Raw genomic sequence first — 23970 nt, forward strand, 5'->3', positions numbered from 1 at the left:
CCTCCACCGGCCCCTTTATTTGGAGACCTTGGACTTTGTTTTTTGATACATCTTTTTGCAACATCCACGTGACACCTATTTTTGTAAGGAAATTCTCTTCAATTTTGCTTACATTTTCAATAACACATGGGATTTATATTTACATGATAATAAATCAGAATATGAAATAGACTTCCATATTCCAGGGGATTTATTCAATCATTTCCCCAGTGAGTAATGTTGATGTGTGAGACTGAAAGGGCGGGGAAGTAGAAGATATAGTGCTGCTCTGAAGGAGCCCCTGGTCTAGTGAAGAAAGCAGATAATCTCCCAGAATGAGGCTCTGGGAGGGAGGAAAGAGGCTCTGCTGGGAGGGTCCCTAACCCAGCCAGGAAGGGCTGTGACAGCTTCCCAGTCAAGGGTTACTAGAACTATAAGTAGTTAAAAATTTGAGCTCTTGGCTGGAAATTGAGTTTTGAAAGTTATTTTCCACTCACTTTGAGCTTGCAAGTTTCTCAATACTTAAAAAAAGTTTTGTAATAATATGAAAAATATTATTTTTAGAGTTTTAAAAATACTGCTTAATGAAAAGTATCAACATTAGAAAATTTGCATATCTCAGTGTAATATTCTCCAATGTGTTATGCTACAAAGTCAAGCATAGATAAAAGATATGCTCAAAATGTAAGATAGGCAATGGATTTAATATAACAAATATTCAGCTTTAAGTTCTACACTGCAATTCATGTTTAAGAAACTTACATATGTAGAATTTCTGTATACTATTGCAGAAAATATCTAGTTATCCAAAAAGATTATAAAATTATAAATACTCCTGTTTCTCCAACTGCACTACTATGTGAGGCTGGGTTTTCTTTGTATACTTCAACCAGAACAATGTAATGCAATGTATTGTGAACAGAATCAGATAATTAATCGTCTGTAGTAAGCATTAAACAAAAAATTTTTAAATATGTAAAACACTGCCATTATTGTCTCAACATTTGGGAAATATAGCTAATTTTATGAAAATGTTTTTAACAAAGTCATTATTACTTTAAAATTAGGTAATTAATATTTTTTAAAGTTTTCAGGTTTGTTTTCGAATATAGTAAATATTGCTAGCTGTACCCCACATGAACTAAGCTCTTTGGGGTTCTCGATAATTTTTAAAAATGGAGAGGGGTCCTGAGACCCAAAAGTTTAAGAACCACTGGGCCCTGACTAGACAGTCCATTGTTAACTTTGGAGAAATATGTTTTGACTTTTCTAATGAAAGTCATTTTTGTAAGTTCCAATTATCACTTTCATGTACTTTTCTTTGTCTACATTACAACTCTGCTTTGGCCTTTTATCAAATGCAGAATTTTTCTAATTGCCATGGGCTCACTATTTTGTCCTAGTTTAATTAAAATTTCTCTTAGGTACTCCTGTGATGTTCTTCCCATAAGGCTGTGTGCAAGTATTTATTGTCTGCCAAGTGTCTGGTGTTTTTCCAGGGGAGGGAATACAATGAAATGAAGGAGATGCTCTTCCTGCTGTTGTTGATTTCATATCCAGCCAGATTGTATGAGGCCACTCCAAAAAGTTCATGGAAGAATAGAAATAAAAGATAAGTTTTTAAAACTATGCATCGTGAAAAAAACTTTAAACCCATGACTACTTTTTTCATAACAAGCATTTCTCACAAACTTTCTGAAGACCTCTCATATAATGACAATATTTAATCAAATGTGTTGTGTCAGATTCTCTGCATTTTGCATGTGGTATCTCAATTTTGTGATCGTGGTAATTCTCTGAGATTATGAATATTCCCATATTCCATAGAAGGAAGTTCAGGCCCATAGAAGTTAAGAAATGTTCACACACTCACTGTAGTGGACACTGTTGGTACGTCCACTTAGATCCTCTGTGGTCGTCTCTGCCAGTGCAGTGCATTCGCTATGCTTGGTGCTCTCTGCTACTGAGGGCTTGCAAAAATCTGCAGAGCCCTACCCATGGGCTACCACAGCTGGCTCACCCATGCCACACGCCTAGGAGCTTGTTCCTGCTGCTTCCCACATTGGCTGATGACTAGAGGATGAGCAAGTACAAAAAAAGCCCGCTTCCTGTACCTCTGGAAGAGCTCTGGGTTAAAGCTGACACTTCAGTGTTGCTTAAGGATCACTGAATGGTTGAGAATGGTCTTCAACTGGAATCATACCGCTCTGCTGCTGCTGCTGCTGCTTCCCTCATCTGCTTCTCAAAGATTGACTGTTTTCTCCTGGGTGTTCTTCATTAACCCCTTCCTTGCACTGCAGTCTTTGGCTCAGGGTTAACTTCGGGGAGACTGAAGAGAGTCACCCGCCCAAGAGGCAGAAGTCTCACTGTGAGGGTAATACCTGACTCAAGCACAGAACATATGACCGTGGCATCTGTTCATTGCTGTGGGCTTGTGACAAGTTGCTCCCCCCAGATGTGGACTCCACATCGCCATGCTCCTCATGAGGGGTCTTCAGAAAGTCCCTAGAAAAGGTATATTATGAAAAAAACTATCCATAGATTTCAAAAAAGTATTGTGCCAACATTTGTCTTTTAATCCTGTTTTCCATGAACTTTTTGAAGTACTCCCATGTTTTGCTGCATGCGAAGGTGTCTCTGTTCACCTTGAGAGTGTGTGTTCTTCACCCCTTCGAAAAAATCTGGCACAGAGGGAAGGTTAACATGCAGTGAGGCCTTCGTGCTTATTTAAAACTGGTCAACTTAATATTCTGATGTTTATATAGGCATGTGCCAGTTTCCCGCCCCTGCTCACACCAAGTAAAAATAAATGAAAAACTCTTCTTTCCTATATGCAAGGTGGTAGCAGATAAGTTAATGGAGAAATAGTGAGTTGGCAATAACATTCCATGGACTGCTTCCATTGGATCAGCAGCAGCAGTTAGGATTTCATAAGCTGTCACCACCTCAGGAGAGGAGAGGCAGTAGCCTGGTGTGCGTGTGTTGGTCACACTCTCACCCTGCTGAGCTCTGCCTCTGGACAGTGTTGAATGCACAAGCCGTGACTCCCCAACCTTCTCACCACCCTTGATTTGGCTGCCCTAAACCTGATGGGTGAACATAACCATCCATCAGTTGCCTTTACATAAAATACTTTTTGGGTACTGACTGTTGATTTCCACTTATATTGTGAGATCCTTGAGTTCGTCTTGTTTTAAAATGCGTAATAGGAACAAAAACACACAACCTTCAAACAGCCTTAGCATTAAAGAACTTTTTGTGAAAAGGGCCCTTCCCATTACTATGGAACTGCTTATTTTTTTACTAACAGGATAAGGTGGTTCACTGGGGAATTCTGGCTTGGAGTCCTAGAATTTGAATATGTGCACTAAGTAGGGGGTTGGAATCACCTTAGAGTAAGACAGTTCTGGTAACATCTGGGACCAGAGTTGGAGTGGGCGCACTTAATCTAAGTGCCGACTTTTTCTTTTTCTTTTTTTTAAAATAAAGATTTTACTTATTTATTTGAAAGTCAGAGTTTCAGAGAGGGGGAGAGAGAAATCTTCCATCCACTGGTTCACTCCACAGATGGCCACAACAGCTGAGGTTGGGCCAGGCCAAAGCCAGAAGCCAAGAGCTCCTTCCAGGTCTCCCATGTGGGTGCAGGGCCCCAAGCACTTGGGCCATCTTCTGTTGCTTTTTCCAGGCCATTAGCAGGGAGCTGGATCAGAAGTGGAGCAGCTGGGATATGAACCAGTGTCCATATACAATGCTGGCACTGCAGGTGGAGGCTTTTAAAAAATATTTGAGAGAGACAGGGCACTCGCATCCACTGGATTACTCTCTAAATGCCTGTGATGGCCAAGGCTGGACAAGCCTTAAGCCAAGAGCTGGGAACTCAATTCAGGCTTCCCAAATTGATGGCAGGGAACCAGTTACTTGAACCATCACCACTGCAACCTAGAGCTGCATTAGTAGGAAGCTAGAGTCAGGATCCAGAGACAGACTCTGAACCCAGGATGCAGGTGTCAGTCAGGAGGCTAAGTGCCCACCCTAAGTGCTAACTTTTGCAGGAGAAATTCTGTCCTGGTTTGTAGGCCTGGGTTCAGGCTGTGTCTATGACACAGGCTTTAATTATTGCACCTGGGTATACTCAGTTGTCAAGTACAGTACACTCTTGGACATGTTTTTCTATGTATTATTATCCATCTATTTTACTTTTTCTTACCTCTTCAACAAATGGCAGGTTATGATCTGACTTGATCTTTCACATACAGACTTAGGACAGGGCCCATGTTTCAACTGAAGGCTGAATGATCCCAGCCTACGGATGGGTTGTTGGGTTCAGAGACCCATTCCGACCTGAAGTAGACTGATTGCAATACTTTTCTTCTTTTCTTTGCTAACAGGTCTATTGAGTTTAAAAAGAGATTACACATATATGTAAAAATTCTACAAATTCTGTAGCTCTGCTCTGGGAAATTGTCTATGGAGGAAATGGGAAAAAGAAATGGAGGAGGGCTCATTAAAAACTTCTTCGGTTATAATGTGGAGAGAGTTAGAAATCACATTGAAAACTCATTTTGTTTTCTTCTGTCCCCTGTCTCCTCATGTCTGAAAGTACAGATGTTTGAAACTCTTCAAGGAGTGGGACTGACCGAATACCAGTCTGATCCTGGGTGAGCTGGACTGCCACGTGCCCTTCAGCAGAGAGCCTTGGTAAGATTCTTAATTTTATCCTCAGATCCTTGGAAACGGGAAATGGTAACAACACTTAGCCATTTGTTGATTTCAGAATGTAAAATCTCAGAAGAGATTATTCTTCTTGTCTTGGTATTGGTATAATTTACAATGGATGGTTGCTATGGTTTGGATGTGGTTTGTATCCCCAAGGTCTCATGTGTTGGAAGCCTGGTCCCCAGTGTGGTGAATGAGAAGTGGTGGGACCTTTAAGAAGTGGGGCTTAGTTTGAGGTGATTAGATCACCAGGGGAGCCACCCTCAGAAGGGATAAGGTATCTTTTAGGATCACTGGGGTCTCAGGAAAGCAAGTTGCTGTCAGAAAGAGCCTGACTCCTGAGTTGCCATCTGGCTTACAGCTTGGTGATGTGATTTCTGCCTCTCACATGCACTTCCACCATCTGCTGTGAGGTCCTTGCCAGAGCCAAACTGATGCCAATGCCATGCCCTGGAATCTTCAGAACGGTGAGCTAGCTATGTAAGCCTCTTTTCTTTCTAAGGTTATCTTGCCTCAGGCATTTCCTTAGAGCAACAGAAAATAGATTAACATAGATGTCATCCCTTCCATGGCTTTATCTTCCTCTCTCCTCCCTTCCATTTTATTTACACTTACTTGAAGGAAAAGTCTTTTGTGGAAAAAAAAGTATATTATGATCTGAATACACATAAAAACAAAACTGTAGAGTCTTCTTAGGACACAACATACCCCAGTTCTGTCCTTTGCTTATTAATGTTCACATAATGAAACTTCCAGAGGTAGAGGACGGGAAAGACATTTTCTGGCTTAAAGTTCAGTTTTTTTTTCAGTTTCAGTTTTTTTTTTTTTTTTTTTCCCCACTATTGATAAAATAGCGACCAGTTCCAGAAGTGGAGTTCCTTTGCAGCTCAGGGAATGCACTAACCTATGGGTCAATCTTGCCAGCCTGGACAAAACTGAGAGGTGAAAAATTTGCTTTGCCTCTCAGAGCTGCTGCTCATTGAGAGTCTTGCCTTCTTCTCCCCTCTGCTCTTGTACCCTCAAAACCGTTGATTCAGCCAATATGGAAGCTTGGGGTTGGCTCAGTATGCTGCACTGAAGATAATTTTATCTTTAATCGTGACGGGCAAGTTTCTGTCCTTTTGAAAGCCTTGTGTGGGGTTTAGAGCGGTATCAAGGACACAGAAAGGGGATTTTGACCAATCGAAACACCATTAGGAAATGCCTAGGTGCTTATCACTGTGAGACCCCCGTGGAAAGAAGGGGCTATCAAAGAAGGATGTACTTCTCTCTAAAGGGAGGAGAGAACTTCCACTTTACTTATGGCCCTGTCCAAATACTGACAGAGTTTGTGGACTGAAAAGGTTTCCATAGCCTAGGTAGCTCATTCAAGATCCTTGACTGGTCACTGACATCATGCATAGAGCATTAATTGTCAAATTAAAACAAGAGTCACTGTGTACTAATTTCCCATGCAGGACCTTTGTCCTCAATGAGTTGTATTGAGAGTTAACTGTAAAACCAGTTCTCAAACAGTTTGTGTGTGTGTGTGTGTGCACGTGTGCGCGCAAATTGTTGAAATCTTTACTTAGTATAGACTTGTTCTTTGTACAAAGTTCATTGAAAATCTTAATGGAGAATGGACTGGGAATGGGAGAGGGAGGAGGAGGAAGGGTGAGAGTGTGGGTGGGAGGGCTGATATGGTGGGAAGAATAACTATATTCCTAAAGTTGTACTTATAAAATTTGTATTCTTTAAAAAAATTTTAAATTTAAAAAAGGAAGAAAATGCCTTGGTACTTTTCTGCTCATGGATGCTGCACCGCCTTCATGTCTAAGTCAGAGTCTCCTAAAGAGCGGAGCAGCTGCAGAAGCCCCTCATCGGAGGGCTGAGCTTGAAACAACCCTGGGGAGCCTGAGGAGCCATTTTGAGCAAAGGGGAAGGCTCACGGGCTGTGTGGTCACGGTAGACCCGAATACCAAGCCTTCTAGGGGCTTTGAGTTTGTCACCTATGCTACCGTGGAGGAGGTGGATGTGGCCATGAGTGCAAGGTCACACAAAGTGGATGGGAGAATTGTGGAACCAAAGAGGGCTGTCTCGAGATTCCCCTTTGGAAATCCAGGTGCCCATCTAACTGTGGAAAAGATCCTTGTTGGCGGCATTAAAGAAGCCACTGAAGAGCATCACCTCAGAGATGATTTTGAACAGGACGGGAAAATCGAAGTGACTGAGATCATGACTGAGCGAGGCAGTGGCAAGAAGAGGGCCTCTACCTCAACAGACATTTTTCAAAAGAGGAAATCCAAATGGCCAACAGACACATGAAAAAATGTTCAAGATCACTAGCAATCAGGGAAATGCAAATCAAAACCACAATGAGGTTTCACCTCACCCCGGTTAGAATGGCTCACATTCAGAAATCTACCAACAACATATGCTGGCGAGGATGTGGGGAAAGAGGGACACTAACCCACTGTTGGTGGGAATGCAAACTGGTCAAGACACTATGGAAGTCAGTCTGGAGATTCCTCAGAAACCTGAATATAACCCTACCATTCAACCCAGCCATCCCACTCCTTGGAATTTACCCAAAGGAAATTAAATTGGCAAACCAAAAAGCTGTCTGCACCCTAATGTTTATTGCAGCTCAATTCACAATAGCTAAGACCTGGAATCAACCCAAATGCCCATCAGCAGTAGACTGGATAAAGAAATTATGGGACATGTACTGTATAGAATACTATACAGCAGTCAAAAACAACGAAATCCAGTCATTTGCAACAAGATGGAGGAATCTGGAAAACATTATGCTGAGTGAATTAAGCCAGTCCCAAAGGGACAAATATCATATGTTCTCCCTGATTGGCGACAACTAACTGAGCACCAAAGGGGAAACCTGTTGAAGTGAAATGGACACTATGAGAAACAGTGACTTGATCAGCTCTTGTCCTGACTGTTGATGTACAATGTAATACTTTATCCATTTTAGTATTTTTTTTTTTGTTCTAGTACTATTGGTTGAACTCTGTAATTAACACACAATTATTCTTAGGTGTTTAAATTTTAACTGAAAAGTGATTCCTGTTAAATATAACAGTGGGAATAAGAGAGGGAGGAGATGTACAATTTGGGACTTGCCCAATCGGACTTGCCCCAAATGGTGGAGTTAGAACTGTGCCAGGGGATCCCAATACAATCCCATCAAGGTGGCATGTACCAATGCCATCTCACTAGACTAAGTGATCAATTTCAGTTCACAGTTGATCACACTGATAGGTCTAAGAGTCAAAGGGATCACACAAACAAGACTAGTGTCTGCTAATACTAACTGATAGAATCAAAAAGGGAGAGAACGATCCATCATGGGAAGCGGGATACACAGCAGACTCATAGAATGGCAGATGTCCTAAACAGCACTCTGGCCTCAGAATCAGCCCTTAAGGCATTCAGATCTGGCTGAAGAGCCCATGAGAGTATTTTAGGCATGGAAAGCCAAGACATCCTGGGGGAAAAAAAAAGACCTAAATGAAAGATCTCTGCAAGTGAGATCCCAGTGGAAAGAACAGGGCTCCATCAAAGAAGGAGGTACCTTTCTCTGAAGGGAGGAGAGAACTTCCACTTTGACTATGACCCTGTTGGAATAAGATCGAAGTCGGTGAACTCAAAAGGCTTCCATAGCCTTAGCAACTCATGACTAGAGCCTAGGAAGATTACGGACGCCATAAACAAGAGTGTCAAATTGTTAAGTCAACAACAGGAGTCACTGTGTACTTACTTCTCTTGTGGGATCTGTCCTTAGTGTGTTGTCCAATGTGAAGTAATGCTATAACTAGTACTGAAACAGTATTTTACACTTTGTGTTTTTGTGTGGGTGCAAACTGATGAAATCTTTACTTAATATATACTAAATCGATCTTCTGTATATAAAGATAATTGAAAATGAATCTTGATGTGAATGGAATGGGAGAGGGAGCGGGAGATGGGAGGGGTGTGAGTGGGAGGGAAATTATGGCGGGGGGAAGCCATTGTAATCCATTAACTGTACTTTGGAAATTTTATATTTATTAAATAAAAACAAAAAAAGAAGAGGGCCTCTGCTGTTGTGACCTTTGAGGACCATGACTCTGGATAAGACTGTCACTATACCACACTGTGACTGGTCATTCTGTGAGTAAGGAAGACCCTGTCAAAGCAGGAGACAGCCAGCGCTTCATCCACCTCAAGAGGTCCAATTGGTTCTGGAAACTTTGGCGGTGGTCGTGGAGGTGGTTTTAGTGGCAATGACAACTGTGGTCGTGGTGGCTTTGGCGGCAGCCGAGGTGGTGGCAGTGGGGATGGTTACAATGGATTTGATAATGATGGAAGCAGATTTGGAGGCGCTGGAAGCTACAATGACTTCGGCAATTACAACAATCAATCTTCAAATTTTGGACCCATCAAGGGAGGAAATTTTGGAGGCAGAAGCTCTGGCCCCTATGGTGGTGGTGGCCAATATTTTGCCAAACCACAAAATCAAGGTGGCTATGGCAGTTTTAGCAGCAGCAGTAGCTATGGCAGTGACAGAAGCTTTTGATAACTGCCAGGAAACAAAGCGTAGCAGAGGAGAGCTAGAGAAGTAATAGGGAAGCTACAGGGTACAACAGATTTGTGGACTCAGCCAAGCACAGCAGTGGCAGGGCCTAGCTGCTACAAAGAAGACATGTTTTAGACAGTACTCATGTGTATGGGCAAAAACCCTCAAGGACTGTATTTGTCACTAACTCTATAATAGGTTATTTTAGTTTCTGTTCTATGGAAAGTGTTAAGCATTCCAACAAAGGGTTTTTATGTAGTTTTTAAATTTTTTTCTCTTTTTACACCCATGCTGTTGATTGCTAAACAATACTTTGATCATGATGCTGAATACATATGTCTTTAAAAAAAAATGCCTAGGCCAACAAAACTGAGTAGAATACATCTGCTTTGGGCCCACCCTCATTAACCACCATGTCCCTGGAGACTGGTTTTCCTCCTAATATGGTGAAATACGCCAAAAGCAAGTAAATTCTCCTGTGGGATTTAAAGGATTTAACTGAATCACATGGAAAGTTACCAGATTTTCAGAATGATTTATGTGGTAGAAGCATGGTTCTATTTGGATGAACTTCTTGCTGTCTCACAGAAGAAAGTAAAACATTCAATATATACTCACCAAGTGGTTCCAAAGGCCTTGCCTTGAAAAAATAGATGTAGTCTTTTTAAAGAGTTAGTTTAGAAATGTAGGGGAAAAATCATATTTTTGTAATAAGAGTTATAACATGGCCAAATTTTTTTTTGCAAATTCTGTAAGTAAAGTCACTTTTCTTGTTAGCTCATCATTTAATTGCTCATAAATTTTAAAAAAGGTGTGTAAGTGTGGTCTTAACCTAAGTGTTAACACATTGGATAGAAATGCGAAGGCCCTCCCATGTACACCAGCAATTTACCCGTATGAGATACATTTTAGAAGCCGGCAACCACATGGGGAGGCTGGGTCCCAGACACGTGTTCATGTTCCCTCAAAAGTCTACAACATCTCTTAAAAGTTGAAATTCTGTTCCACTTAAAAAGGCATCATTTCAATTTTCAGACTGATTTTAAAATGCGATAGCAGAAATGAATTCTATTGGATTCTGTTAAGACCTCAGTGATTCTAGAAAAGTCCATGGATGCACACTTCCCAACCAAATATTTAGTGACTGTTTATTAAGATCCCAGATAGTGTATGATGTGATCCCATGACTGCAACAAAATCTATTGTTAGAGAATAAGAAAAAAAAAGTACAACTTGAATCTTGCTTTTCAAAGGCATCTTTGACCACAGAGGTAAAAATTATCAAAGAATGTTTTAATAGAATAAAAAAGAATGACCACTTTTAAGAAGAATGGCATTAGAGGGATCTAGATGAAATTTGAGTAATCTGGACCATGTTCTGTACTGCAGTAGTTTGGATGGGTGCATTTGGGAATGAGGTGAAATCACTTTGGATTTGCCTCTTCTCCTTGCTCTAATGAGTTGCTGTTCAGCAGTCTCAGCTACATCTGTGAAATCAGTGGGCATCCAAGAAGAGAATCTGGTGCTTATAGAGAGTAAGTGATGAATCTCTGTGATTTAGAAATGTGATTCTTTTTTTCTCTCAAAATTCTGGCCCAAGACAAAGGCGCCAGATGTTTAATTTTTAAATTATTTATTTATTTGAAAGGCAAAGAGACAGAAAGACAGACATGCAGAGACCTCCCATCTGCTGGCTCCCTTCCCAAATGCTTGCAATAGTTGGGGCTAGGCCAGGCTGAAGCCTGACACCAGGAACTCAATCCAGGTCTTCTGAGTAGGTGGCAGAGACCTAACCACCTGTGCATCACTGCTGTCTCCCAGGGTGCACATTATCAGGAAGCGGAAATCGAAAGTGGGACACGACTTGAAATCAGGCTCTCTGATAATGGAATGCAATTGTCCCAAGCAGTGTCCCAACCACGGTGCCAAATGTGGCTCTTAAAATATTAGTCTTATAGACTATTTTGAGAAACTGATTAAAGTCAAGAAAAAGGCAACATACATAGCCTATACACATTGTTTTTGCATTAATTTCCAGGTTCCAAAAACTCCAGGTCTAAAACATAATTCCAGGAGATTTCCATTAAGATATGCTTAAAGAATATCCATAATAGGTGAGAGGGAAGAAATAGGATTCTGACCTTGGAAGAGATATAATTCTTCTTACTAGTGGCCACTTAATCCAACCCATCAGAATAATCTTTTGCTCTTGCTTTTAAGTGGTTTTTAAAATGGGACAGTAAATATTTCAGAACTGGAAATAGTACAAATTGGTTCTAAAAACAAATATATAAGGCAGAGAAGCAAAGTAAGGAACATTGATTATTTGGGGAAAGATGATGGAGGGGAGGTGGGATGGGAAGACCAGAAGTTCAGTTTTTCAACTTCAGTGTTTGTAAAGCCAAGAATATATTGCTGACCCAGGCATGATACAATGTGCAGGGATTTCCAGCAATCCATAGTCAGCTGACTTATTTAAGAAGAAAAACAATAATTTTGAAATAATAGGCTGTAAATATAGTTTTCTTATCTGGGATTCTGGTTATTTATACTTCAAAATGAGTAGCCACATAAAGATCTTATTGTTACTTGCTGAATCAAGTCTTAAGCTCAGTGAATGCCATGGCTTCATAAAGTTATCAGAAGAAAATATTGTCTTTTTATGTGATAAACTGACATAGGCTTTATTCATTAGCCAATATGACCTTTATCAAGATGCTATTAATTTTACCAAGTGAAATAGAAATCTTCATCTGATTGCTGTTATGTGGCAGTGCTATTCTCCTCCCAAGAGCAGATGAGAGTGAACATCTTTGCTTTTCATTTAAACCATTTTGCAAGTTTATTGCTGCTGTTGTTAGAATGAAATGACTTTACCAATAACACTGAGTGAGTTATATATTGTATTAATAATAGGAAAATTTTGTAGGCGGCTTTAAAAGTTTTCACTCTGTCCACTTTTGATTTGAAGTTACAACTACCAAACTGAAGAAAAATGACTTTTATAAGTACATGAATCCAATTGAAACTTTGCAAGATTGGAATCATTTAATTTTTGGAGGTTGTGTTCCCTCCAAGAGCCTTCTGTGGTTTGTGTACCCCGAGAATGATTTTCTATCCAAGTCATATTTGAATAAAGCAACGGATAACAACATGTTCTATGTTTCCGAGAAACCTGATCGGGTGCAGGGTTGGGACTGTGTTATCTTCTTTTCACCACCCCTTTTCAGTACAGGCTGTTAGGAGTTTTGTTTGAAAGCTCATCCATGTGAAGAGGATTTTGTTACAGTTGCCAACCCACACAACACAAGTTGTCAATTTTGTGTCAGGCTTTAAAAATTACATCCTGAATAAGTACATTTTCTTTTTTTGTCAAAATATACAGATTATGTTTGCCAATACCAAAGAGAAAGAGTAGATTACTTTCTGCAGAAGTAATCCTGCTCTTCTTTTTTGTCTTACTCCTTTACTCTAGATAGAAAGATTTTTGTTATTTTCTTAGAAAGAATGACCTCAATATTAACTGTCTTTTTCTAGCTAAGGTTTCAGCAACTGTGTTAAATACATGGTGACTTTGTGATGCCCCTTGTTGTTGGTTTTACACCTTTCTTAATCCTAACAAGTATAAATTTTCCAATACTAGGGATTATTTATTCCTGCAGCTTAATCTGCCTTGCTTTTCCAAAAGCTACACATGGAAATAAGGCCTCCAAAAATTGATAAACTAAAGATCAGTGATCTTAGGAAACTTATACTGAAAAATAAAATAATTTTCTTTTTTCTTTAAGTCTTTTTTTTTTTTTTTTTTTTTTTTTTTGATAGGCAGAGTGGATAGTGAGAGAAAGAGACAGAGAGAAAGGTCTTCCTTTTTGCCATTGGTTCACCCTCCAATGGCCGCCATGGCTGGCGCGCTGCGGCCAGCGCACCGCACTGATCCCAAGCCAGGAGCCGGGTGCCTCTCCTGGTCTCCCATGGGGTGCAGGGCCCAAGCACCTGGGCCATCCTCCACTGCCTTCGCGGGCCACAGCAGAGAGCTGGCCTGGAAGAGGGGCAACCGGGACAGAATCCAGCGCCCCGACCAGGACTAGAACCCGGTGTGCCAGCGCCGCTAGGTGGAGGATTAGCCTATTGAGCCGCAGCGCCGGCCAAATAATTTTCAATAAAAGATTTTAAAATGTGGTTTATAGTCTGGGGGCAAAATAATGGTGGTGCTTTTGATTCTGTGGCCCTTACCCTAGTTAAAACGTTCAAGCAGGCTGCTTGTCAATGAGTCCAAAGGGTGGAGTGAGGCTTCCTAGATTAATAATTGCTTATTTCTGCTATAGAATTTGCTTTATTGTAACATTCTGTCTGCTATTAAAGGGATGAGAAATCTGTAGTCCTCACCTTCTTCTTCTAATAGCGGCTAAAGAAATCCACCAATTCACAATAGCTAAGACATGGAATCAACCTGAATGCCCATCAACTGAAGACTGGAAAAAGAAATTACGGGATATGTACTCTATGGAATACTACACAGCGGTAAAAAAAAAATGAAATCCAGTCATTTGCAACAAAATGAATGAATCTGGAAAACATCATACTTAGTGAAATAAGCCAGTCCCAAAGGGACAAATATCATATGTTCTCTCTGATCTGTGATAACTAAAAGAGTATCTAAAAGGAAATCTGTAGAAGTGAAATTGACACTTTGAGAAGCAATGACTTGAACAGCCCTTGTCTTGACTGTCAAGGAACAGTTTTTTGTTTTGTTTTGTTTCTGAATGGAGAATGGGACTGGGAATGGGAGAGGGAGAAGGTGGGATGGGAGTGGGGGTGGGAGGGTGGGTATTATAGGAAGAATCACTATATTCCTGAAGTTGTACTTACAAAATTTGTACTCATTAAATAAATGGTTTCTTTGGGGGAAAAAAAGAAATCTACCAAAAAGAATTGGATGATTGTGAATGATCAAATTGACTTACATAATGTGTAACAGCGCTGATGAGAGAAGAGTTTACTGCATCAGATGACGGACTTCATCACTTGCAAGACAAAGTGGTCCCTAAGTGTCCTCCAGCATTTGTCTTTCTTGTAGCAAACTAGTGAAACTGGACCTGCAGCAGAATCATCAGTTAATTTAAGCAATTTTAGAGACACAATGGTACCAGTTGTTATTTTGCTCAAAAACCTTTCATTGTGTCCTATTTCCCAGGAACTATGTCCAACATCTTTGTCTTAAATGCAAGACTTACAATTTGTTTTCTACTCTCCATCATGTATAAAATTGGACAACCTCTTTAAAAAAGAGAGATTTGTTTATTTATTCAAAAGGCAGAGTTACAGAGAGACAGGAAGAGTCAGAGACAGAAATGTTCCATTCACTGGTTCACTCCCCAAATGGCTCCAATGGCCAGGACTGGACCAGGCCAAAGCTAAGAGCCAGAAACTCCATTTGGGTCTCTCACTTGAGTGCCAGGGCCCCAAACACATGGGTCATCCTCCACTTCTTTCCCAGGCACATTAGCAGGAAGCTGGATGGGAAGCAAAGCAACCAGAACTTGAACCAGTACTCAAATGGAATGCAGATATGTCCCAGCCCCCAAATTGGACAACCTCTGAAAATGGGCATTTCCTATTTTTGCTCATTTAATTCCATACATCTGAGTGATCTTCTTACCCATTAGCTCTGGACAAGCAGTGCTAATAATATCTTAGGCCTTTGGATACAAAGAGAAAAGGCATGGTTTCCTCCCCTGAAAAGCTTATTGTTGAGTGTGAGTTGGACATACTAATAAGTAGTTGCAACACAATTGGTGAGTGACATGATAGGTTTCTGTGAATAGATTAGACATAGCCACCACCTCTTCTGGCTCTTCCTGTTGAAATGTGAATTTTTTTCCCCTGCCCCTTGAGCTGGGTCTGTGCCTGTCTTGTTTTGGCTTATAGAATGCAATAGGGGGCTGGCACTGTGGCTTAGCAGATAAAGCCGCCACCTGCAGTGCCAGCACCCCATATGGGTGCCAGTTCAAAACCCGGCTGCTCCACTTCCGATCCAATTGTCTGCTATGGCCTGGGAAAGCAGTAAAGGATGGCCCAAGTTCTTGGGCCGCAGCACCTGCATGGGAGACCCAAAAAAGTTCCTGGCTCCTGGCTTCAGATCGGCGCATCTCCGGCCGTTGTGGCCAATTGGGGAGTGAACCAGTGGATGGAAGACCTCTCCTTCTCTCTCTGCCTCTCCTCTCTCTGTGTAACTCTGATTTCCAAATAAAATTAAAAAAAAAAAATCTTAAAAAAAGAGAATGCAGTGGCATGACATTGTGTCATTTCTGAGTCGTAACCTTTAGAGACTGCAAGCTTTTATACTCCATCTTGGGATCTGGCTACCCTTTAAAGAAGCCCAGTCGAGCCCACACAAAGGGAGAGGTCAAGTTGGCAACATCTGAGATGTGTCAACTCCTGGCAGTACAATGTGAATCATATGTTTAAATTTCCTGTATGTCTAAGATGTCTGGACATCTTGAGGCTTTTCAGACCAGAAAGACACACACAGGGCTAGCTAATTCCTAGGTATGGTGGACAGTTTGCCTGGAGAGCACCTGTCATGTGCAGACTGCCTGGTCCAGTGCCACCATATCTTACTCTCACACTCCAAGCCAGTATGTCCCCTGCACTAAATCGGCCAAAGACCAGGTACCAGGAACTGGTGACATTGCATGCCTCAAAGTCTCCCGAATGATCCTGCAGGGGAAACAGGACACACAGCAGACTCATAGAATGGCAGCACTCCTGCCTCAGAATCAACCCTTGGGACATTCGGATCTGGCTAAAAAGTCCATGAGAGTCTCACAGGCATGGAAAGCCATGACACGGTGGCAAAAAAAAAAAAATCTAAATGAAAGATCCTGGTGGACAAGACCCCAGCAGAAGGAACAGGCCATCAAAGAGAGAGGCGCCTTTCTCTGAAGGGAGGAAGGAACCTCCACTGTGATATGGCCTTGACTAAACAAGTTCAGAGTCGGTGAACTCAAGGGGCTTCCATAGCCTAGACAGCTCATAGCAAGAGTCTCGGGTGATTGCTGACGTCATAAATAAGAGTGCCAATTGTTAAATCAACAACGGGAGTCACTGGGTACATGCTCCCCACGTAGGATCTCTGTCCTTAATGTGTTCTACTATGAAACTTAAAAACAACACTACTAGTCGAACAATACCCTATACCTTGTGTGGTTGTGTGAGTGCAGCCTGTTGAAATCCTTGCTTAGTATATACTAAGTTGATCTTCAGTATATGAAGGTAATTGAAAATGAAACTCGATAAAGGGCGGGATGGAGAGGGAGTGGGAGAGGGGAGGGCCACGGGAGGGAGGGAGGTTGTGGGGGGAAGCCACAACAATACAAAAGCTGCACTTTGTAAATTCACATTTATTAAATAAAAAAAAAACTATATTACAAACAAACAAACAAAAAAAAAAACAGAAAAAAAAGAACTTAATACTTTACCCTTTTAGTATTTTTTATGTTCTACTTAAAACTATTGGTTGAACTCTGTAATTAATACACAATTACTCTTAGGTGTTTAATTAATGCTATAACTAGTACTCAAATAGTATTTTACACTTTGTGTTTCTGTGTGGGTGCAAACTGTTGAAATCTTTACTTAATATATACTGAATTGATCTTCTCTATATAAAGATAATTGAAAATCTTGATGTGAATGGAAGGAGAAGAGGGAGTGGGAGAGGGGAGTGTTGTGGGTGGGAGGGAAGTTATGGGGGGGAAGCTATTGTAATCCATAAGCTGTACTTTGGAAATTTATGTTCATTAAATAAAATGAAATATAAATATAAAAAAAGTCTCCCAAAATTATTCAAACTAAACCATATTAAGCTGTTACCTTGTTTTCCCCTAAATTCTGTTTTTTTTTTTTCTTTTTTTAAAAAAGATTTATTTATTTGTTTGAGAGGTAGAGTTACAGACAGAGAGAGGGAAACATAGAGAGGGGTCTTCCATCTGCTGGTTCACTCCCCAAGTGGCTGCAACTTGGGCCAATCCAAAGCTAGGAGCCAGGAGCTTCTTCCAGGACTCCCATGTTGTTGCAGGTGTCCAAGTACTTGGGGCATTTTCCAGCACTTTCCCAGGCACATTAGCAGGGAGCTGTATAGGAACTAGAACAGCTGAGACTTGAACCAGCACCCATATTGGATGCCAGAATTTCAGGCAGTGGCTTTACCCACTATACTAGAATGCCAGCCCTGACATTCCTTATTATTATTTGTTGCCTGTAGTCATAATTGTTAGGGGATAAGCATTATGTTTTGAGCTGTAGCAAAAAATGAGGAAAGGCAGTATTAGACAACTGAGTTCATTGCTTACATCCCATTGGTCTGCAGTTCTTCACTATCGATATTACTAATGGAAAAAATGACATTTTTTGTGGCATAGATGATATGAAGGAAAATATTGGAATCACAGCTCCATAACATTCCTACCAAAAGGAGGCAGTGAAGTGATGAGGTTAATGTCATGGACAATCAGACTTCACTATATTCCACCTGCACAAACTTGGCCACTCCTGTTACTACTTGTAAGTCCCAATTCTTTTATTAACCCAAGTCATACGTGCTATGTAGGAATATAAGCACTAATTTAGACTGGGTAGCAAGGTCCAGCATTGTGGTATAACCAGTTTAGCCACTGTCTGTGACGCCAGCATCCCACATCGCACTGCCAGTTTGAGTCCCAACAACCTGCTTTCAAGCTGGCTTCCTCACAATGCACCTGGCAGAAGGTAGCCCAAGTACTTGAGCCCCTGTCACCCATGTGGGAGACCTGGATGGAATTCCTGGCTCCTGGCTTCAGGGATTGGCTGTTGTGGCCATTTGGGGAGTGAACCGGCAGACAGAAGTACATGTTCTCTCTCTCTCTCTCTCTCTCCCTTTCAAATGAGTGATTAAATAAATCTTAAAAACAGACTATGTGGCAGACACCTTTGTCCACCTCCTGTCCACTTCTTTACCTCTAAATAGAACCCCAGTTTGATCTAGGTGTCTACATTGTCTCCAGCTCCTCAGGAGTCAAGCAGTCCAGGGTCCTTCCCCGGCATCTGCAGTTGTTTTTTATAGGGCACACAATTGTGTTGACCCAGTCACACCAAGAGGAATGGTTTGCTCTCTGTGTTGGGAGACAGCGTCCTTACCATGCCTCTTCCCCTCTCTTTTCATGTTTCTCCTGCTGGGTGGGAATCAGGGAGTGCATGGATTCTGAGTCCCACAAGCAGCCATCTAGTAACCAGGAGGCAGAACAGACTCAAGATAAAGCCTCTTTTGGGAATCCAGAAATCAGAAGGATCAAAGCTACGAGCCCAGAACCTAGCCTATGGTCACTGCTTAGTATATGTAATCTGAGCAGCAGCCTGGGTTCTGTAGACTTGGACACAGACCCTCCTTTGAATGTGTACCAAAAGAACTCTGGAGCATTGGCCAGTGTGAGCTGGAAGGGCTACTCTGTTTCCCGTATATTGTGCAAGGAAAATGTAGTTTTATCATGTGACCAGCCCTAAATGATTGCTCTCCTTGAAACTAAAATTCAAGTACAATTGGGACATTGGCCTCTGTATTCATTGCCTGTAGTCATAATTCATTCCAAAAACATAGTTTTTTTTTTTTTCTGCCAAACTGTTGAAATTACAACTTTCAGGAGTTTGGCAAATGAGCATTTTCCCAACAGAGATAGCATTAAAAAAAACCCTGCAATTTCTGCCCATTCTATTATAAAATTATAATAGCCAAAGCTTTGCTTCTGGTAATAGAGTACTCTAACAGTCTGCTAGCACTGCCATGAAGTGACTTCCAACTCAAGCCCTCTTGGGGGGATGTGATAACAGAGCTGGAAAATGTTGCTGCTGGCTAAAACTTGGCATATTATATTTAAGCTTCCAGGCATTCTTCTGAATACAGTTTTTTCCAAAATTCAGGCACACATGTGCACACATGCTGACACACACACACACACACACACTCAAATTTGGCCTGGTTTTTAAGAAAACAAAAACAGAATCCCACATGAAGGGGGAAGAAACACGTTCTTTAACAAGGCACAGAAGTCCTGCTTTCTTCTAGCCTCATTTTTTAAAGATTTACTTATTTGTTTAAAAGGCAGAGTTACAGAGACAAGGGGAGAGAGTGAGAGACAGAGAGAGAGAGAATTCTCTTTTTACCAGTCCACTTCCTAAATGGACGCAATGGCCAGGGCTGAGCCGAGCTGAAACCAGGAGCCAGGAGCTTCACACAGGTCTTACACATGGGTGGCAGGGGTCTAAGGACCTGGACCATCTTCCACTGCTTTTCTTTTTTTTTTTTTTTTTTAAGATTTATTTATTTATTTGAAAGAGTTACACAGAGAGAGGAGGAGAGGCAGAGAGAGAGAGAGAGAGAGAGAGGTGTCTTCCATCCCAATGGGCAGCAACGGTGAGAGCTAAGCCCATCTGAATCCAGGAACCAGGAGCTTCCTCCAGGTCTCCCATGCTGGTGCAGGGGCCCAAGGACTTGGGTCATCATAGCAGAGAGCTGGATCGGAAATGGAACAGCTGGAACTTGAACTGGCGCCCATATGGGATGCTGGCACTACAGGCGGTGGCTTTACCCGCTAAGCCACAGCGCTGGACCCCACTGCTTTCCTCAGGCCATTATCAGGGAGCTGGATCAGAAGTGGACCTGCAGGAACTGGAACAGGTGCACCTCAGGGGGTGTCTTAATCAGCTGTGCCACAATGCCGGCCTCTCTTGTCCCCTTTTAAAGACAACAATATGGTTTTAAGATGTGAGATAATCCAAAATGAATGTCCCCCCTCCCTTTTGAAATACAAGGATTATTTTAAAATATAACGATTAACTGGCAAGTATTTAAAATTAGGAAAAATGGCCAATTTGCATGCTTTTGAAATGGAATCACAGGACTGGTTGTTGAGTGGTTTTTATGGCAATGTTTTTTTCTCTTATCCTAATGAGATTTATGGACCTATTCTGGTTCAGCACATACATTTGGGCAGGTCTTTGGCACACCTCAGTAGTAAAGGGGAAAAGCTCCATGGTGAAATGTCCAATCAGCTGGGTTTTTACACGAGCATCCAGGCTCCGATGGCCATTCAGTACCTGTGGAGTCCAAGCCCCAGTTAGGGTTAAATGTAAAATCCTGTCTGTTTGGTGCAATTCATTAAGAGACAATTTGCCTATAATAGCTACTTAATGTGTCTGCAGTATCTTTTCATCATAGACTAAATCAATAGAGATGATCAATAAGAAGAATTATCACAAATTTCCTGATAACTCCATGGTGGCAGTGACTGAGAGGCTACTGGGTAGAGAGGCTGCCCTGGGTGGGGTCCTGTTGCTCAGCCATCTGCAGACGGTCTATAGTGTTTATCTTGCAGTGCCAGCCCTGGGGCTCCCCAGCAAAGCTACCTACAGTTCCTTTTCTGATTTAGTCACTAGAACCATTACCTTGATCTCTGCCTACTTCCTCTCCTGGCTATCAGCCCTTACCTGGGTGGAGTGGGGATAGCTTGAGTCTGGACTGCTTGGATTTCATTCTTGTTAACACCAACCAGGGAATTCTTCAGAACAACAGCAGCCGATGACTTGTTCAAGCTGAGGGAGGCTGCTCTGAGCAGTGACAACTGAATGGTTATATTCTTTCATTCCAGATTTCCTTGTATTTACTCACTTTATCCATGCATAAAGGATTTCAGTCATCTTACAGTAATGACAGCACACACACCGCTGTATAAACGGAATAGGAAGTCACAGTCCTGGAGTAAGACACATGGGACTGTTGAGTGGCTATTAAAAAGCTGTTGAGCTGCACAAAAAATATGATGGCTGCTGATCCAGACTCTAGATGACTATGAATACTGACGCTATCTACCCTGGGACAACTCTCCCCAGACATCTGGCTATGTGGGAGAATCAAATGTTTTTATTAAACAAACAAAAAAATTACTTTTAGGCAAATAAAATTGCATATCATTTTTAAAAAAATATGTATTTATTTATTTATTTGAAAGGAGAGTTGGAGAGAGGAGAGAGAGAGTGCACTTCCATCTGCTGGCTCACTCCCCAAATGGCCACAACAGCCAGAGCTGAGCCAGACTGAATCCAGGAGCCAAGAGTTTCTTCCAGGTCTCCCATGCGGGTTCAGGGGCTGAAGCACACAGGCCATCTTCTACCACTTTCCCCAGGCACATTAGCCGAGAGCTGGATCAGAAACAGAGCAGCCGGGTATCAAGCCTGCACCCATATGGGATGCTAGCATTGCAGGTGGCAGCTTAACCCACTATACCACAATGCCAGCTCTTTTTATTATTCTTAAATTTTGGAACCTCTCAATTTCTGACCAGTCCCTACTGAGCCAGGTGCTATCTGTGGTGTAGGGGAAGGTAATTGAGGTTTGCCAAGGAGCAAAGTGTGTGGGGATTCCTAGGTTATTTGCTTCCTCTATCTGACTCCAGAGACAAAACTCCTAAGTATCTCTCATGGTAATTCTCCCCCTCTCCTGGGGTCCTGGTTGAAAGTGCAGATTCTTCTATTTTACTCCCACAGATTCCATTCTGGAACTCTGGGGCAGGGTCCCAGGAATCAGCTTAGACAGTTCCAATGCAGGGGCTTCGGGAGCCTCATCTGCAGAATCACTGCCATGTCATCTCACCTATCAGCCGGGTTCACTTCCTTCTAAAGCTTGCTTTTTCACTCACTCCCTTGGGCTGATACCACTATGGCATCCACACCCCAGATCCTGGTCCTCACTCCTAGCACCAGAGTAAATTTAGACGCAGGCCTACATAAGAACCTAAAGTTCTAGTTCTTTGGGGACCAAGGTAGATACTAAGAACAACCAGGAAGGGTAGGCAAGGGTGCACTCACTTGTTCTCTCATACCAGATTTTCTCAACATGAACATCCTGTGTGGTCACAGGCTGAAATGAGCAGCTCTGCTCACCGACTGGCCAGCCCATTCCATGAGTGTCCACTGCCTGGCAAACAGTGACATGAAATGGTCATGAGTCTCTGTTGGTAGGAGTGTGTAAGAGACGGGTAGGGAAAGGCGCACACATTCATTTCTATTTCAAAAGAAGCGCATGTGGTTCGCTGCCATCCAACTTTCTGGCTTTGCCTGAGAGACATCAGATCCGAATGTAATTCTGGAGGAAGCTGTGAAACCCAAGGTTTGAATCTTGCTCAAGAATTTCATTTTTAATATTAAAAAAAATCACCAAGCCCATGTGTCCCATAAAAGTAAATTAACGTTTTCACTCTTGAACCATTAAAGCAGATGCAAATCGGAAGCCACATGATACTTCCTGTGCAGCTCATCTGGGCCGTGCTTGATCTTGGAGAACAAATCCTTTTATGTTTTGCAGATGGGGAAACTGAGGAAGCACCAGGCCCCTGTCCCTGGGTGTGACTGTTGGGACGTTGCCTGCCAGCTGCTGTCATTTGGATGAGCAGCTCTCTTGAGGGCTGGAGTAAAGCCCAGATTCTGCAGCATGGCAGGTTGTGGAGCAGCCACCATGTCTAGCTACATTGTCAGCTGGGCCCTGCTTGTCCCCAAGGACCTGTGGTTCTTCACAGGTTCTTCATACCCTTGCCCACACTGCCCCTTCTGGCTGAAATAGTCACTGGCTCCTTTTCTACAGGGCAAGTACCTATTCATCCATCTCTTACTGGTCACCAAAACCTGTGGGAGCTCCTGGTGGCTGCATTTTCTGGTCGTCCTGATATGGGCGAACTAGGCAGGAAGTTAGGTAGGAACAAATGACCTGGGAGATTTCGCCACAGCGTGTTTCTCTGCAGCCCTGCTCTGTAACTCCAGCCCCTTCCGTGCCAATCCATTATACCTTCTTTCCCATGATGCACCTGCACCTCATCTGGGACTGGGAAGGAGGAGACGCCCTGGTGAACATGTGGAAATTAAACTCCACTTGGGGGCGCCGTGAGACTCCCAGAATACCTCAGGCATGGTTAACTCCTTCCAAACTGCACCCTGTGTGTATACTAAATTAGGGCATCACCCCTCCCCATAAAAGGGACTGTTAGATCCGAGGACAGCCCTTTTGCTCTTTTGGCTACCCTTCTCTTGTCTTCTCCCATGCTCCCTCCTTGTAAGTAACACCCCTTCCTCAGCTCAGATCTCTTGCAGTGGGGAAGAAGATGGCCCTCCCCTAACCTTTGTTGGGTCTGGATCAAAATGACATCTTCATATAGACCAAAATAGTTCAAAGTGATAAATAAAGCTAATCAATTGTTTAAACATGTATCCTCAGCATTGCAACAATGTGCCAGACTAGGTTCAAATTTAGAACTCTAAGACACCTTAGAGTTCTACAAAAGATAATGAAAACCAGGGGAGAAACAGCTTTAAATTCCTTGTCACTGTTGATATGCTGGCCCCAATGCCAAGCTCTGCCTTCCCACACCCTTACTTGTCACTGAGCTGAGGTCTGTGCACACTAGTGACTCTGTTCATCCAGGGAGAAGCTCTGCCTTCCCATACCCTTACTTGTCACTGAGCTGAGGTCTGTGCACACTAGTGACTGTGTTCATCCAGGGAGGACAGACATGAAGACCCTCACACAGGCCGTGTAATAATTTGGGGGCCATTTGGGCAGACTTTTCTGAGGTCTGGAGCATCTTGAGCATAGTCTAGAAAAGGGAATGCCTGCAGATGTCCATGAACCATTGGCTCCATGC

At 42.3% G+C, this 23970-nt stretch overlaps 1 protein-coding gene and 1 pseudogene across 1 annotated transcript in view; both read left to right on the plus strand.

Moving 5' to 3' along the window:
• Nucleotides 1-23970, plus strand: part of BMPER (BMP binding endothelial regulator) — a 504101-nt gene that overhangs the window by 178652 nt on the left and 301479 nt on the right. Inside the window, exon 3 of the mRNA XM_070059710.1 lies at nt 4585-4677. The gene's annotated coding sequence lies outside the window, so the exon portion shown is untranslated. The remainder of the gene's footprint in view (nt 1-4584; nt 4678-23970) is intronic.
• On the plus strand, nt 6374-14018 carry LOC100340662 (heterogeneous nuclear ribonucleoprotein A1-like; annotated as a pseudogene).

The sequence above is a fragment of the Oryctolagus cuniculus genome, chromosome 16 (assembly GCF_964237555.1).
Source record: "Oryctolagus cuniculus chromosome 16, mOryCun1.1, whole genome shotgun sequence".
Taxonomy (NCBI): Eukaryota; Metazoa; Chordata; class Mammalia; order Lagomorpha; family Leporidae; genus Oryctolagus; species Oryctolagus cuniculus.